The following is a 16,408-nucleotide window of genomic DNA, read 5'->3' as shown; positions in this document are numbered from 1 at the left end:
TTCTACCTGGCATCCTATTCCAATCCAAAGCTGCATCAGTAGTTCTGCTCTGAGATGACCTCTGGGTGCAGGTGGCAGGAGGGTTACGGCTGGGAATACAGCATCTCAGAGCTTGGTCTAAAGGTAAATCCTGAAAGCACTAAAATTGACTCCAGATATGAAGGGAGGGTCCCTAACCCAATCCTGACCCAGGTTCCACTATGATGGAGGAGTTGGATGAGAAGTTCCAATCATACATACTAACCAATAAGAAAGGACTATTGAGAATTTGAGAAAAAGTGGCAGGGCCATGTTAGTCAGCACTGTGAGAAGGGTGGAAATACTGTAATTACAGTAACCACAGAGAAAATTCTCAGAAAATATTTATCAGTGATTTTAAAAGTCACTAATAAACTAGAGGATGTTTCAGTCTCTTGGAGTTTGCCTCTTTGCTGTGGACTGGCCTAGAGACTCCAAGACACTAATTGCTCTTCCAGGGCCTGCACTAACAATTTGCAGTTGAATCCTGCTAATTAAGCTATTTCTTTTATTTATAGTTTAGGTAACACTATCTAACACAGTTATTTCCTGATTTTCATCATAGTTGTGTTTAGAGATACATCAAGCTAAAAAAAAAGATACAAGCTATTAAAAATGCTACATTAATTCTTTTAAAGAGTAAATAAGGGAAAATTCAAATAACTGCATAGATTTTCATTTTCCTTTATAATTCAAAGGAAATTAAAAACACACATTCAACGCCTCCGATTAATTATTATGAAAGTCTAGTGGATTCACTCACATAAACAAAAATGTGACTATAGCATGTTCATTCAATCTGAAAGCCCTTAATCTGTGCTCCCATAACTAAAGTGCATAATAATTTTTTTCTTTTAAAAATCTGCAAAGCATTTGAATTTCAAAGCAGGTTTAAAATGTCAAAATAGACCATGTCTTTAAATTAAGGATGACATAACAAGACCCATTCTTCTTACAGGATACCCTTATAAAGCAAATCATTTTAATTTTGTTATTTGAAATGTTTTATTTTTTGGTTAAACCAAAAATTTGTATTTTTTAATTTTATTCTACATTTTTTTTTTGCTATCAGGTATGTATATATTCCACATGCATGCTTGCTGCCTATAGAGGCTAGAAGAAGACATTAGATTTCCGAGGAACTGGAGTTACAGATGTTTGTAAGCTGCCATTTGGACCTGGGTTAAATCGGGGTTCTGTAGAAGAGCAGCCAGTGCTCTTAAGCACTAAGTCATCTCTCCAGCTCCCTCAAATTTAGATTTAAAAGGGTATATAACACATTCCGTTAAGATTTTGCTAAACAAGTTAGAGAATGAATGTTGACTTTGCCCATAACTAGATTACTTTGTAAAGGGTCTCTGAAGACGTTTCCTTTATTTGGTTCCAAAACTGATGACATTTTGAGACACCAAATTAATTAATTAATTAATTAATTAATTAATTAATTAAGGCTTCAATAATGCTTTATCTTTACATAAAAGTTTTGAAAACTAAATAAGAATCTTCCTAGAAAAAAAAAGCTGAGAATGGACAAACCTATAGCTTCGATTTTACAAAAAACAAAAACAAAAATAAACCACCTTTCTTTTTCAATGATGCATATCTTAATTTTGATTAAAAATATAACCAGAGGAGCAAAATAATGGGTAAGGCAATGCCAGTCTTGATACAGAATATTTCAATAACGTGATCCCTCAACTTAAAATGATTGCCAGCAGTGATATGTTAAAACTCAAGAGGAGGGCTGGCCAGTTGGCTCCGTGTGCAGAAGTGCTTGTCGTAAAGCCTATGACCAGAACCCATATACTGGAAGACGAGAAACAAGTCAGGCAGGAAGTCAGCTGATCTCCTCTGGCTGTCTTAATGTGTGCGCGTGGTGTACGCACACAGACACAGATTCATACTTCCACACACATGTGAGTGGAATGACATAACTAAAGAATAAATAAATGATCAAGAGTCAGGATGAAACATTGGAGAAAGTTTGGCATTAAGACTTTAGAGGTATCTTCAGACTGAAGAAGCAATACTTCTCCATATTACTGTTGTTTTCTTTGAAATAAACGTGTGAGAATACAAATTCGACACTTTCATAAATAAGTTTTACATCATGTTGGACTTATCAAGAGGCAATACAATATCTTTTCCATCAAACAATTCAATGTATTTATTTTCACTGGATTTCTGAGGGGAAATTTTAAAATTAAACTTGTATTTCTGTTAAATCATATGTCGTTAGCTTTAAGAGTGTTTAAGTGTACAATTACTGGCTCATTTTACCTTATATAAACAGTCTAGGTAAGGTCAAACATTAATTTCAAGCTTAAATACTGGTTGAGTAGGGACCCTTTCCATTAACCTTTGAACAGTATATATGGCCAGAGTCCAAATCAGTTATCAACGACAGAAGAGAAATAGATGTGGGGTTTCTGGTTTCCAAGTCTCACAAATGGAACAATCATATCAACTCTGTTCAGTTAAAATTGAGTGAAATCTTTTCAGATATCATATGGAATGGTGGGTAGAGCAGCTAATATGCCCATGGGCTACAAATACCCACTGTAAGGCCAGTAGTTTAAAATAGACTTAATTTTCTAATTGGGGTCTGGCAAGGTCCAAGTTAGTAAGTTCACAAAATTTGGAATACACTGGAGACAAAGAAAAATTTCCAAAAAATAGTATGACATTAATAATTTTAATTTAAACTAATATTTAAAAACTTATAGTTTGTTAAACTTTGATGAATTTCCGGAGATCCAAGTCATAAGCTTTAGTAAATTCTTTCATTTTAACTCAGTTTTCTATATTATTTTCTTTCAACTCTTGTCCCTATACCCTTTACCTTTTCATCCCAGAGTGAAGGAATAGACAGCACCACCACATACATTCAGATGGTTATACTGCATTCCTCAATAATGCATTCTTCATAAACACATTCCAGAGTGTTTACTACAGAACACTAATTTATAATTTTGAGTTCCACATTTACAAAGTATCCTTTCAATTACTTATTCTATAATTTATTCATCAATTTTCCACTGAAAATTGGTCATTTGGTCATTTATTGAGTTCATATGTCTATACTTATTGCTTCAAAGGTATGCTTTACTAAAATTAAGAGTTAAGTATATGCATTACCTATGAGATAATCCAGCTTCCTCCATTCTCTAGAGATTTGAATTATTACTGCTGTTTTCAAATTCTTCAAGTGATTCCATAATGATGACAAAAAGACTATTCTTGTGGAGTGTTGAAAGAAAAAATGAGATTCAATGTAAAATCAAGAACTGATGCACACACGTCGTCCACTTTCTCTTGCTTCTTGTGTACATCACCATGATCTTATGAGTTACAAAGATAAGAGAACCTTGTGGTTCGAAGCATCAATGATTTAAGGAAAGGAGGCAGATAGATTAACTTTATGATTGTGGTATTGCTCTTTCAAATTAACTCAAATCTTAAAGGACACAGATGATTTTCCCATAGATTTTAAGAAAGGAAATTTATATATATGAAGGGCATATGAACTTCTATATCATCAAAGAATGTTATTTTCTGAGGGATATTGACTGAGTGTAATTCTTTGCTGTATCATTTTTGATGCACCTTGAATTTTGGCTACCAGCTAGAAAAAGCACCCGAATTTGTCTATATTATTAATTCTGCAATTAAAAAAAAGAGATTCATTTATTTATGTATGAGCGCTCTGTTTGCATGTTCATCTGAACATCAGAAGAGGAAATCAGATCCCATTGTAGATGGTTGTGAGCCACCAAGAGGGCACTTGGAATTGAACTCAGGACCTCTGGAAGAAGAGCCAGTGCTCTTAACCACTAAGCCATCTCTCCAGCCCCACTTTTTAAAAATTTTAATAAAAGCTCATAAAGTTTCATTTTATCTGAATTAGGCAATGACTCCAAATAGTATCACTGAAACTAAAACCAGAAATCTTGTTGAATTACATATGTAATTATTTATCTTACTTAGAATGCCATGGGAATGCAATAAAGCCTATGTGAATCAGGCTAAAGTAATTATAATCAAAATATTTAATTTTTTAAAATTTTCAACCTTAGTTGGAATATAAAACCATTCACTCTCTTTACGACAGCTGGAATCACAGAATGATTTGTGGCTTATAGCATACTGCTATTAGCAAAAGGAAATGCCAATGACATCATCGGGCCATTATAGCCGATAAGCTCACCTATTACAGAACAATACTAGCAGTGTTTTACATTTTTACTAACCTCACATGTTGAGTAAGTTGTGCTGAATATTTTCTGTTATAGACATGCAGTATTAGTTAAAATACTTCTATCATTTGTCTCTCCTTATATAAATATTTAGCCAATATTTAATAATGTCACACATTTAATCACATTATTCATTGTGTTGTATCCTAATAAAAAGTTGAAACTAAAATAATACAAATTTTAAAAATCATCTCTTTCTAAAATAAGTGTACTATCATCTATCAGTACCAACAGAACAAATACAATTGAAACAAAGAATAAAATCTGAACTTAATCAAGGAAAACATAGATGAAATAGCATCTTCTCTGTCTCTCTTATCAGTACATTTCATCTTTTAAATATATTGTTAATTAACATAAGAACATCAAGTGCCTCTAATTGAATATTGTAAGAATCAGTTTGTTTGACCCAGGGAAGATAGCTCTCCAGGTTATTGTCAGAGACAGGGTCACACATTACACTAGGAACTTTGACACAATTGCTAGAGGGCACATAGTACCTATAGCATCTTGGCCTCAGGGAGTCAAAGCTTGACTTACCACTTTATCTGTGAAACTTTGCACAGAATTTGCATTTTCATTTTTCTCACCTATTTCAGGGGAAGCAAACAAAATCTGTTCTCAGAGTTGATACATGTGAAAATTAAATACAGTAATTTTATATGCAAATAGCAGGTGTTCAGGGCCTTCTCAATTGGTGCTAACTATTTTCATTATGAATGTTTTTACGATTTCACTGAATGACTCCATAAACAACAATTGAAGTTTGCTTACTCCTGGAAACATTTCTGACGTCTTTCAACCACATTTGGCTGAACAACACAAACTATAATACAACCATAAGGCACATCTGGCATGTGTGTATGACGTTTGCTTAGGGCTCTAGTGACAACCAGATGTTGAATTACACACATCAAAATGCATGCTTTTTTCTGCTGTGGCTGACCACTGCATGGATTAATGTTAATTGCTCAGTAATGTAGCATTTGGCAATGTGAAAAACCTAACTTTTACATTCACTGCGAAGTTGCTTCTAACACAAGACGGACAAAATAGGGTTAAGATCTCTGAGACCAAGTTTTAACTGACACTTTCTTTCTGTTTTTGTTTTTGTTTATCTACATCTCATAGTTTTAACAGTTAGTTATAGTCTTTAGTTTATACTTTTATCTCAGGACTAGAAGTGATTCAAATTAGCTGAAATAAATGGCATATAGCTTAATATGGCGCTTAGCTTAACAGAAAGCTTTCATACTGCAGGAACGAAGCAAAGCAATGTCCAAAAGGTCTTACTGTCATCATAAACCTCAGAATGAATAATCCATCTGGATATTACTATAAAAACATATCTGAACTATCTGATTCATAGTTCATGGTTCACTGTATTAAGAGTTTACAAATACCTTTTAGATAATAATATTCATTACTGATATTAACAAAAAAGGTGAACAATTTCCCTAATAATAATTACACTGAAGGTTGAGTTCCTGACACACAAAAGAAACTGAAAAGAAAATATGAAAACCTACAAAGCATCATATCTCCTTAGTTGACAGAAACATTTATTCAATATAAAATCATCATGACCCTACTAATTAAAAATTGGTTTTTAATTCTACAGGCTGAGCAAGGAGTACAAACTCCAAAAAGGCTGAGGTGAAGATTTCATGTGAGAGAGAATAAGAACGTTTTATAAAGTTGGGTGGGTTGAGTGATGGACATAGATCTGGGGAGAGTTGGGAATGATCTGAATAAGATAAAATGCACTGTATGAAATTCTCAAAAAGTAAAATTTTTGGAAATAATATTTCCATATATATTCATGAACTATGTACTATTAATACTTTTCCAGAAATATGTCTATGAAAGAGTTTAGCAATGAATTTCTGGTTAAGTGGTACCCAGCAAAAATATTCTTGTCCCAATTTTATTTATATTCAGTTGACTACACTAAACTAATCTATCATTTTCTATGATAAACTTACATTTATTTTAATTAAATTCAAAATAATGTACACTTTCAATCTATCGGAAATCTTTTTTTTGTAATTTAAGCCATAATTAATGGCTTATATAATAATGGCTTGTATAGCACATAAATTAAATAATTTAAAACTAAATAATTTTATAGCATATAACTATATTATTACTCTACTACTTTGTTCTTGATCTTATAAGTCATGAACGGATTTTTCCCCTTTTGATTGATACTATGAGGCATGTTTTGGGAAAGAACAAAAGTGACATGCTATTAATTACACTAAATTACACATTGTGTCAAGATGTTTGGTTTTTAACTCAGAGCACTGATAAAACATTCACTTACTAAAAGTCCTTCCCACTTCTCAGCAGTAGTAATTTCAGAGACATCTTCTGCAATAAGAAACTTTAACCATAAAGAAATCCATAAAGAAATGTAAAGTGATGTGATTCTATACTTTTCCTTGGTAAATTTTTTTTAAGGTCAACAGAGTAATGTTTATAAACCATGAGCTTATTCTGGATTTCTGCAGACTAAATTTTAAGTTGCAGTGAGAAAAGAGAAAGGTACTCATCCTCAATAACTAGCTGGGAAGAATTACAGAAACAGGCTCTCTACAGGCAAAAGGTTTTTTTTCCCCCCCATAGGTTTTTTACTTTGTATAGAACACACCTTAATAGTGTTCATGTAGGTCTTCTCTCCTCTGAAGCTATCCAGAAGATTTAGATTTCTCTAATTATATAGCTTATAAATATATATTCCTTAATATAATAGCATTCTGAGGAGTATTTCTCTCCTTAGAAACATTATTTTTGGCTTACAATTACACATTAATAAGTGCTATAATGTGAGTAATGTCTACACCATGAATGGATTGTAAATACCCTAACACCAGAAACTGTTAACTATTTTTATGTTCAGTCTGAGTATAAAGTCTTGAATAGTGAAGCTTTTATGGACTGAATTTAATCCCTTCAAAATTTCTATGTTGAAGCTCCAATCCCCACTGCGACTGAATTGTAGATAGAGCTTCTATGGGAAAAGTTAAGGTTTAATGTTGGTACTCTTTTTACAAATAAAACTCTTCTCTCTGTGTTACTTCTCTTCTAGATATTTCTATTCACATAAGGCATATGGTTTAAACTAATATCAATCAATTCTATGGTTCTCCTAGATAAAACCTGGGTATACACAGTACAGTGAAATTATGATCCACCTAGTAATGTTAGAACACATTCCTCAAGTTAAAGCCTCCATCCTATAGGGTACCCCTCCCACATGCCAACTTCAGATACTAGTCCAAGGTCTGAGATTTTATCTATGTTTCTGATCAAGCAGTTTTAAGTGAGAAGTTTCCTTTATCACCCTCCTTAGGTTCAATTAACTTGTTGAACAAAACTCAGAGAAAAATACTTACTGAGTAGAACACTGATCCACTGCTATACAGTTACTTGAGTTACATGATAAAAGCATACCATTCAAACATATACACATACACACATGCACACATACATGAGCAGATCCATAAGGCAAAGAGCACATGAGAGAAATGCAAACATCAAACGCCATCTGCAGGTGCCACTCTCTCTGTATCCACACATGTTAACCAAATCAGAAGCCCCTGACACTCTGTTGATTAGTAACTGGTAATTCGTGACTAAGTCTATCTCCACACTTCCAATCTTTGGAGACAGAAAAGTAAGACTGAATGCCTTCTCGACTACCAGTCATACATTTGGTTGTCCTGGCAGCCAGGCCAGATCCTAAGTGTTTCCAGAAGTCCACAGCCATCAGGCATCTCAAACATAGAACGAAGGGTCAACAGCACACTTATCATTTAAAAAATCACCAGTATTTTGAGAATTTGTGTTGGAAAATTGGGGGAGAAACAAAATGAAAACTGCTTATCTCATCACAGTGTGAAGGCTTATAGGGTGCGTGTTTTTATATGAAAAGACACAACATGGCTTTCCAAAAATGTGCACACAGTGAGAAAAGGCCATGTGAGGACAGAGACAGCAGCTGTACTCACGTCAAGAACAAAGTCCTTACCAAGAACAAGTGTTGTGGAATATTTGTACACTGTGTGAAAATATATTGTTGTGATCGGTGTAATAAAAGCTGAAGAGCCAATAGCTAAAAAGAGGTTAGGCAGGACTTCCAGGGACAGAGAAGACTCAGCGGAAGAAGAAGGGTGGAGTTGCCAGTCAGACAGAGTGGAAACAGGAGGTACAAGATGAAAGAAAGGTAAAAAGCCATGAGGCAAAACTTAGATTAATACAAATGGGTTAATTTAAGATATGAAAGCTAGTTAGGAACAAGCCTAAGCTATAGGCCGAGCTTTCATAATTAATAAGAAGTCTTCATGTCATTATTTGGGAACTAGCTGGTGGGACAGAGAAACACTCATTACAAACGAAATCAGTTGTAACTTGGGATGTCTAGCCTCCAGAACTTTAAGAAAATAATTTTAGAATTACTTAGCCACCAAGATTATATTTAGGCATGGTAGCCGAAGTAGAATAATGCAATAGATAACTAAAATTTTTTGTGATGCAATTGGATTAATGAATTAAAAGAAAATGATAGACAGGAAACCCTTCCTTGTGAATTCATATTTTAATAAGAAAAAATGGGAATAAACACCTCACCAATCTTTATTCATTCTGCTATAGTAGAGAAAGGTGACTTTTCTTTTCTTTTCTTTTCTCTCTCTCTTTTTTTTTTTTTTTTGGTTTTTCGAGACAGGGTTTCTCTGTGCAGCTTTGCGCCTTTCCTGGGACTCACTTGGTAGCCCAGGCTGGCCTCGAACTCACAGAGATCCGCCTGGCTCTGCCTCCCGAGTGCAGGGACTAAAGGCGTGCGCCACCACCGCCCGGCGAAAGGTGACTTTTCTAACAAATGAGTTTAAGGGAAGAGAATGATATAACAAGTTCATTTACTTTTTCTCTCATCTTGTGACTCCATCTCTGCACAAACAGACACACAAACTCAAATTCATTGTATTACTTCATATTATAAACTTCATAGAAGCGTCATTCTACCTAAAGAGGAATGTCAGTATCCTGGTATGCTTGGGACTATTTACTTCCTGGATGGGACACTTTTAAGCGGTTAGGACTAAAGAGTGAAGGATCCACTTTGATGGCCATATTCTCACCAGTCAGAGGGAAGTGCAAACCTTGGGATAGGCCTGTCTGGAGGAAGTAGGTCTCCAGAGGTCTGAATGTGAAGGCTATACCTGGATCTAGGTCCCTTTCTGTTCCTAATGAGATGAGTGCTCCCTGCCACACACAGGGGCAACTGTGGTGGTATTGTGTTCCCCCAAATATTGTGCACCCTAATAAATTTTTCTGGGGTCAGAGAACAGACAGCCACTAGATACAAAGGCTAGAAAATGGTGGCACTCAGGCCATTAATCCTAGCATTCCAGAGGTAGAAATCCCTCTGGATATCTGTGAGTTCAAGGCCACAGTGGAAAGAGCCAGGCATGGTGACACACGCCTTTAATCCCAGGGAGTGAGCCTTTAATCTCAGGGAGTGATGGTAGAAAGCAGAAAGATATATAAGGCGTGAGGACCAGGAACTAGAAGCATTTGGCTGGTTAAGCTTTTAGCTGATTAAGCTTCAGGCTTTCGAGCAGCAGTTCAGCTGAGAGCCATTGGGATGAGGACACAGAAGCATCCAGTCTGAGGAAACAAGACCAGTTGAGAAGTTGGCCAGGTGAGGTTATCTGTGGATTGTTCTGTCTCTCTGATCTTCCAGTTTCACCCCAATACTTGGCTCTGGGTTTGTTTTATTAATAAGAACTCTTTAAGATTCATGCTACAGGCACCATCTTGTTCTGGCTCAACAAACAGGGCCAATGAATATGAACTGAAACCCCACAACCGTAAATGGTTTCCTTCCTCTCAGTTGTTTACATCAGGAACTTAAAGTCTGACTTAAAAATGCTCATTGTGGCTACCTCAGTAAACCACATTTTGCAAGAACTTATCAACATGCTGATGTGTCCAAATCATTGTTTATTTATCACCTTCATTAAAACTTGAATGTGGGGTAGTATATGTTGAGTGGTAAATGGTATCACCATTATTTTTTTTTGTAAATGGATCATAAAATGTGGTGTCTTTAGGGAAGACATATAGAATAATTTTGAAAAAAATGCAAATTATATAAAGAACAATTTTTTGTCATGCAAGCAGATAATTTTTAATATGTAAACAAAACCCAAAGCCTCTAAAAAAATCCATAACCCCAAAATTCAACTGGTTACTGTATAGCAAAACAATAGTCAAGATTAACCTGCCATACTACTTCATTTTTGTCCTGTGATGTAAGAATGTGTTTTCACATTAGTGAGTGCTTCAAAAAGTCAATGAACTAATATAGATATGCATACACACTACATGTTCTCAAAACTGAAGTTTCACTGGAGCAGAGCTATGTCCCTCTTTATTCCTCCTTTCTATGGCTAAGCTTGTGCTGTGAAGGGGAGCTTTAGCGCAGTGCCTGCATCCTGCAAAGCTGATAGGTAGAAAGTGGTTCCTATTAGGCTCCTTAATAAACAGCTTTCTGACCCTTTCAATAGATTAATGGTCTGTAAAGTGCCATTAAATATAAGACAAAAGCACTCATCCACACCTAAATATTCATAGAAGAATACTGAATTTGCATTACCTAATATGAACATATTTCATGTAATGTTGGAGTATATCATAAGACTCACTAGTCTGGTTAGCATTTTCTATATTTCAAGACTAAAAATGGGGAGAAACCTGTGCTTTTTTTTATCTTTAGCGAAATGTCACTAGACCATATGTTCCTTGAAAGATAAACCAATAATGTCAATCTCAGCAAAATTAAACCCTAATAGTGGCTTAATAAAGTGTTACTTGAATACATGAAAACCTCCACTTAAGCAGACCACTCTATTTCCAGGGCATGAACAAGGCTCAAGCACAGCTAATACACAACTGTTTTCATTTTCATTTAAATTAAACAAAATATAACATAATCTTATAATGATTATCTTCATTCTTGACAGAATGTATGCTTCAAAATGAAATATTCCGTACACACTTTATGTTCTGTTACCAGTGACTCCATTTATCTTATTTAATATATTGTTCATGATTAACATTCGATACATCTTGTATTACTTATGTTCTGTTCTGAATTAGACTACATTTCATGTTGATGTCTATATGCATATAACAAAATGAAACTACATATAGCTATTACAACAGCACTATTCCAATGAAACATCATAGACAAAACACCAGTATTGTAATTCCACCTTACGACTTTTCAAAGAAAAACTTATCAATGGAAAAAAATTTTTTTTCCTTCTTCCACAGGAACAGTCAGAAGGTCCCCAAAGTCAGTATCATCAGTTACTTTATATGAAAAGAAGTATGCAAATAACACTTCTTTTATGTAAATAGGATAAATTTTAAGAAATCGAAAGGTGCTAGAGAAATAATCATTAAAATCCAATGAACACAAGCATCTGCATGAGAACTCTAACAGACTGTTCAGTGTATTGCAAGAACACATGACCTACCACTAAGCAAATATAATTAAGGAAAAGGGAACTGTACTTTTTCGTTTTCTTTCCTCCCTCTCCTGCCCGCTTTGGTAACTTTAGCTACACATATGGACCATTTTGTTTCACTTCTGGTTTACTTTCTCTTAATCAAAGACCCTCACTGTAATGCCTTCACACAGGGCTCAGTGTTGTGGTTACCATAGAAACCATAATTCTGAATGTCCTAACTTGTGTGATTAAATTTTAACACAAAGTGACATTGATGGTCTCCCACATTTCAGGACCACCAATATCCAATTCTAATTAGCAGCACAGTAGCTAGCTTGGAAGGAATAAAGAGCTGTAGCTACTGCAGCCTCGCATTGCAGCTCTTCACAGGGAACACCAGGACAATATAGAGAGCTGAGTCTCCAACAAAGGCTGGGTTCAAACAGAGGAATTATTTCTAGTTAACTTTCTTATCCCTTGGAGAAAACAAGGCATATAGTCATCTTCTTTATATATACCATAGGAGTTTTTATTTTTGAAAAAAATTGCTGTCTATTTCACATGCCTGTTCAATTGCAGCAAAATCCTGCAATGGTCTGACATACTCATCCAATAAATGAAAATATGTGTTTTATTTACTCAAATATAATATGGATTATGCTTATGTTTAAAGTTACTACATCGCCCCTTTTACATGGAATTAGCCCTTTATATTCTTACCATTAATTTATGACTATGTTCAACATATTCATCTGATGTTTGTAAATTTAACAGAATCTTTCCCTTTCCTCTCTTCCTCTCAGACATCTTCAAGCAGGAGCTGATCAACTCCTGACACTCTGGAAATATATTCTTTCTTACAGGTCGTCTTAATTTTCCAAAAGAGAACAAAAGAACAGTGGCAAAATCATGTGCCTCGGTTCTCATTACTAAGGACAAATGTATTAGTCAATGATACATCTTAATTTAGACAATTATACCTTGGCACTGTGGTACCTTTTGTTTTGTTTACCATATACAAGAGAATATATGAACAACATTCTTTATCATTTCTGAAATCCCAGAGGAAATAGTTTTAAGTTCATACAACAAAAGTATCAAATGTTAAACATTTAGAGTCAGAAAGATACATTACCTAACTCCAGCAATCAACCTTCAGAGTACTATGCAGGCCCAATTTTAAAAGACATCTTGATATAATTGGTTTGAAAGCCATTTCATGTTTAGCAATTTTGATCATTTTCTAAAAATGAATAATGTTTCTCTCACTATTTGTTAAAACCTTTTTTCACTTCATCTGTAAACCTAAATAACTGTAAATATGTATCACATACAGCATCTGTGAATCAGATCTATAAAATTAAGAGACTCTACCTAGAAAGATAAAATAATTATATTATAAAGTATTGTTTTATACATGATTTCAATCATTTAAAAATTTTAATTTTTACCCCAATTACTTCATGTGTAGCAATAATAGCAAATTTCAGAATCAGATTAAACCCACCTATACTGACCTTTACAGATTAACTGTTAATTTCTTAGGTGAAAAAATATTTTTAAAATCATGTTTAATCCTGAAAGTTACACACAGTTCATTTAAAGGTCATATATCTTTAAGATCTGAGTATAAGCTAATTAAAGAAATTTTTACTGCCCATACTGTTTTGGTATTTGAATACATAATGATTTTAATGAGCCTATGGACAATCTCTACTTCCGAGTACTCCATACTTACAAGCACAGGATTGTCCTGTACTACAAATGGCCCATTCAGGACTTTTATTTCTAATTAGAATATGTGAATAAATTCAAGTGACCCTGGAGTAAGTTATTGTTTCCTTTGCAGTCAGGAAGATTGAAGAAGGAAAAGGCACGTGTGAATGGAAATGTCACACAGGGGCCTGGGAGTGAACGAGGCATAGCCACTGAAAAGCACATGTAAAAGAGAAGCAAAAGAAAGTAATAATAATAATAATAATAATAATAATAATAATAATAATAATAATAATAAAATCCTTTACACATTCTTAACATCAGTTCCAATGTGGCTACTTAAATAAATGCTGATTTTAAAAGATCCTTTGAATATGTCATCTCTTACTCCACAGATGCGTCAAGGGTTTCAAATGCATATTTTAAATTGTGTCCTATACCAGATGTTCTATAAATACAGTTAAAAGAACATAGGAAGTAAAAAAGGTAGGGTAAGCAGCTAAGCAAAACCCCGGGAAACCTTGAAAAGACAAAACAAAAGTCTTGCTTCACCAAGTAATACCAAACATGGCTGATTCTATGTAGGCTCATTATGAATCAATCTTGCTAAGAAGTCTGGCTGAAGACCTTAAACATGATGCCTTTGCTGTTTTAAGTGTTATCAGACACAACAAAGGAGATGAAACAGCTTAGGTCAGTGACACAAGATTCCTATATTCCTATATTCTTCAGTTGGATGATTGCGATTTTTTTTTAAGACTATTCAGATTTGAGCAACTTCAGTATGCAATAATGGTAGCTCTAAGTAAATAATCATTGCTTAGAAAGGACAGCTGCTTTTCTTTTTCTTCTTCTGCCTGTATTACAGAATGTGTTGTAGATAAAACTCTTCAACAGACAAAACAGTTGTGACCTTGGTTCAAGTAAGTCAAGTGGGCAATATTCTATCCAGTGTGAATCAAAATGACATTGTCTAGGCTTCAAGACAGCTCTGTGGGTAATGAAGATTGCCACCAAGATAAAGACCTGAGTTCAATTTCTGGAACGCACAGGGTAGAAAGAAAATAAACTGCAGCAGGTTGTCATCTGGCCTTCCGATGAATACAGTAGCATGTATGAACACGCATGCACAGTATTGTTTTACATGTAAAGAAATAGAAATTTCCTCTCCAGATTAACATACCAAAATGTTACTAAGTTACCTGATGTATATATTATCATAAAGGTTTTATAGGCCTCTAGTTTGTGCTGATTAAGGGCATTATCAATGAAATTAAAATAATTTCTTTTTTCTTTTTTTTTTGGTTTTTTTTTTTTTTTTTTTTTTTTTTTTTTTTTTTGGTTTTTCGAGACAGGGTTTCTCTGTGTAGCTTTGTGCCTCTCCTGGAACTCACTTGGTAGCCCAGGCTGGCCTCGAACTCACAGAGATCCGCCTGGCTCTGCCTCCCGAGTGCTGGGGTTAAAGGCGTGCGCCACCACCGCCCGGCAATTTCTTTTTTCTTTAATTGAAAGACTTTATTATTATCTGTTGAACAAGAATATGCTAAAAAGACAATTTTTAACATTTTGATTTTTAAAACAGAACTCTTAAATGTTGTCAAAAGTTTACTTTCTGCTTTGGCTAAAGTTAAATGAATTTTGTGGGTGGATGATCTGTGTGTACAGGGAAAATGTCAAGCATGTGAATGGAAAAGCACAAGCTGCATATAATCATTTCACAAACAAACCAATTCTTCCTTTCTGTGTTAAAGTAGGTGATAAGTACAATTTAGGAAAATCTCAATTCCGATTTGGATTCAATATGCATTTCTGTAAATAAATGGTGCTGGGTACATGCACCATGTATTAGTTCATCATTCTTGTGTCTATGCTAGCACTAGAACACCACAGCAAGAAGTACTCACTCAGAAGATAAGATGAGAAAGTTATGTGAGACACTCTTTTCTCCACCAACAGTCAAGTCTTCTCTTCTGCAGCAATGTTTTCAAAACTGCTTTCTATTAAATTTGTTCCCTGGTGTTCTGTTGGCTCTAATGTCCATAAAAATATTTGCAGATACATTATCGGTCTCTGATTTATTTCACCTGTGTGATACTCGGCTGTCTTTGAAATGAAAGCTTTCATTTGTTGGAGATGCTATCTATGGTAAGTGACTTACATGACCAATGAGAACTCTTATTTCACCATGTTTAATGTTTAAGGATCAACAGTAACAGTATGTTTTAAATGCAGATGAAAAAAATCATCAGTGAGAGAAGGAAATAAAAAATGTAGGTAAGAAAAAAAGTTAATAGAAACTGTCTGGAAAAACTTTGTCAACAGAAGTTTGTGATGTGTCTGTCTTCTCTGTGGTTGTAGCAGCCATTCTTTGAAATGGTGATGTCAGGATGACAGTTGTACTCTCAATGGGTTGCCAGGATAAGAAGCACATTTTTCCCCTGGGATATTTATACGACATCAAGATGAAAATCAAACTTTCGTTTTCAACTGCTGACTACTGAACTATCCATATATTGATAATCAAAAATACTGCCAATGTAGTGTAGTTGATTCTTAATGACATTGAATCAAAGTAAATGTAGTTTAATAAGAACTTCATTTGTGGAAATAGTAACCAAAGGTTTATTAACTTGTGTCTAAGAACACTGAGATACAGTTTAACCAAATATATGGGTTTAGAAAACACAGTTTCCTCATTCATTCATACAATGGTGAATTTACATGATTATGTATAAGTATCACCACTAAGTTAAGGAAAATCTAGCCATTCACAATTTTTGGCCCCAAAGCCAACAAATAACTGCTTGATTCTATTGTACTTTAAAGAGGAGGCTTCAGATGATACCCCCAGGAATTGTTTGTAGATCGACATTTTAGCTAATCATATATTATTCTCAG

The 16,408-nt window shown here is 34.5% G+C and overlaps 1 protein-coding gene across 36 annotated transcripts in view; it reads right to left on the bottom strand.

Annotated features, from left to right (window-relative positions):
- The window catches only part of Adgrl3 (adhesion G protein-coupled receptor L3), a 754,357-nt gene that overhangs the window by 552,948 nt on the left and 185,001 nt on the right, over positions 1-16,408 (bottom strand). For 2 of the 36 annotated variants that reach the window (XM_052735252.1, XM_052735253.1), the window contains one exon: positions 4,815-4,864. The exons of the other annotated variants lie outside the window; for them this stretch is intronic. The gene's annotated coding sequence lies outside the window, so the exon portion shown is untranslated. The remainder of the gene's footprint in view (positions 1-4,814; positions 4,865-16,408) is intronic. 36 annotated transcript variants of the gene reach the window in all.

This window comes from Peromyscus californicus, unplaced genomic scaffold (assembly GCF_007827085.1).
Source record: "Peromyscus californicus insignis strain IS unplaced genomic scaffold, ASM782708v3 Scaffold_13__1_contigs__length_99412109, whole genome shotgun sequence".
Taxonomy (NCBI): domain Eukaryota; kingdom Metazoa; phylum Chordata; class Mammalia; order Rodentia; family Cricetidae; genus Peromyscus; species Peromyscus californicus.
Note: the sequence above shows the minus strand (reverse complement) of the source record. Positions and strands in the feature narration are given on the sequence as shown.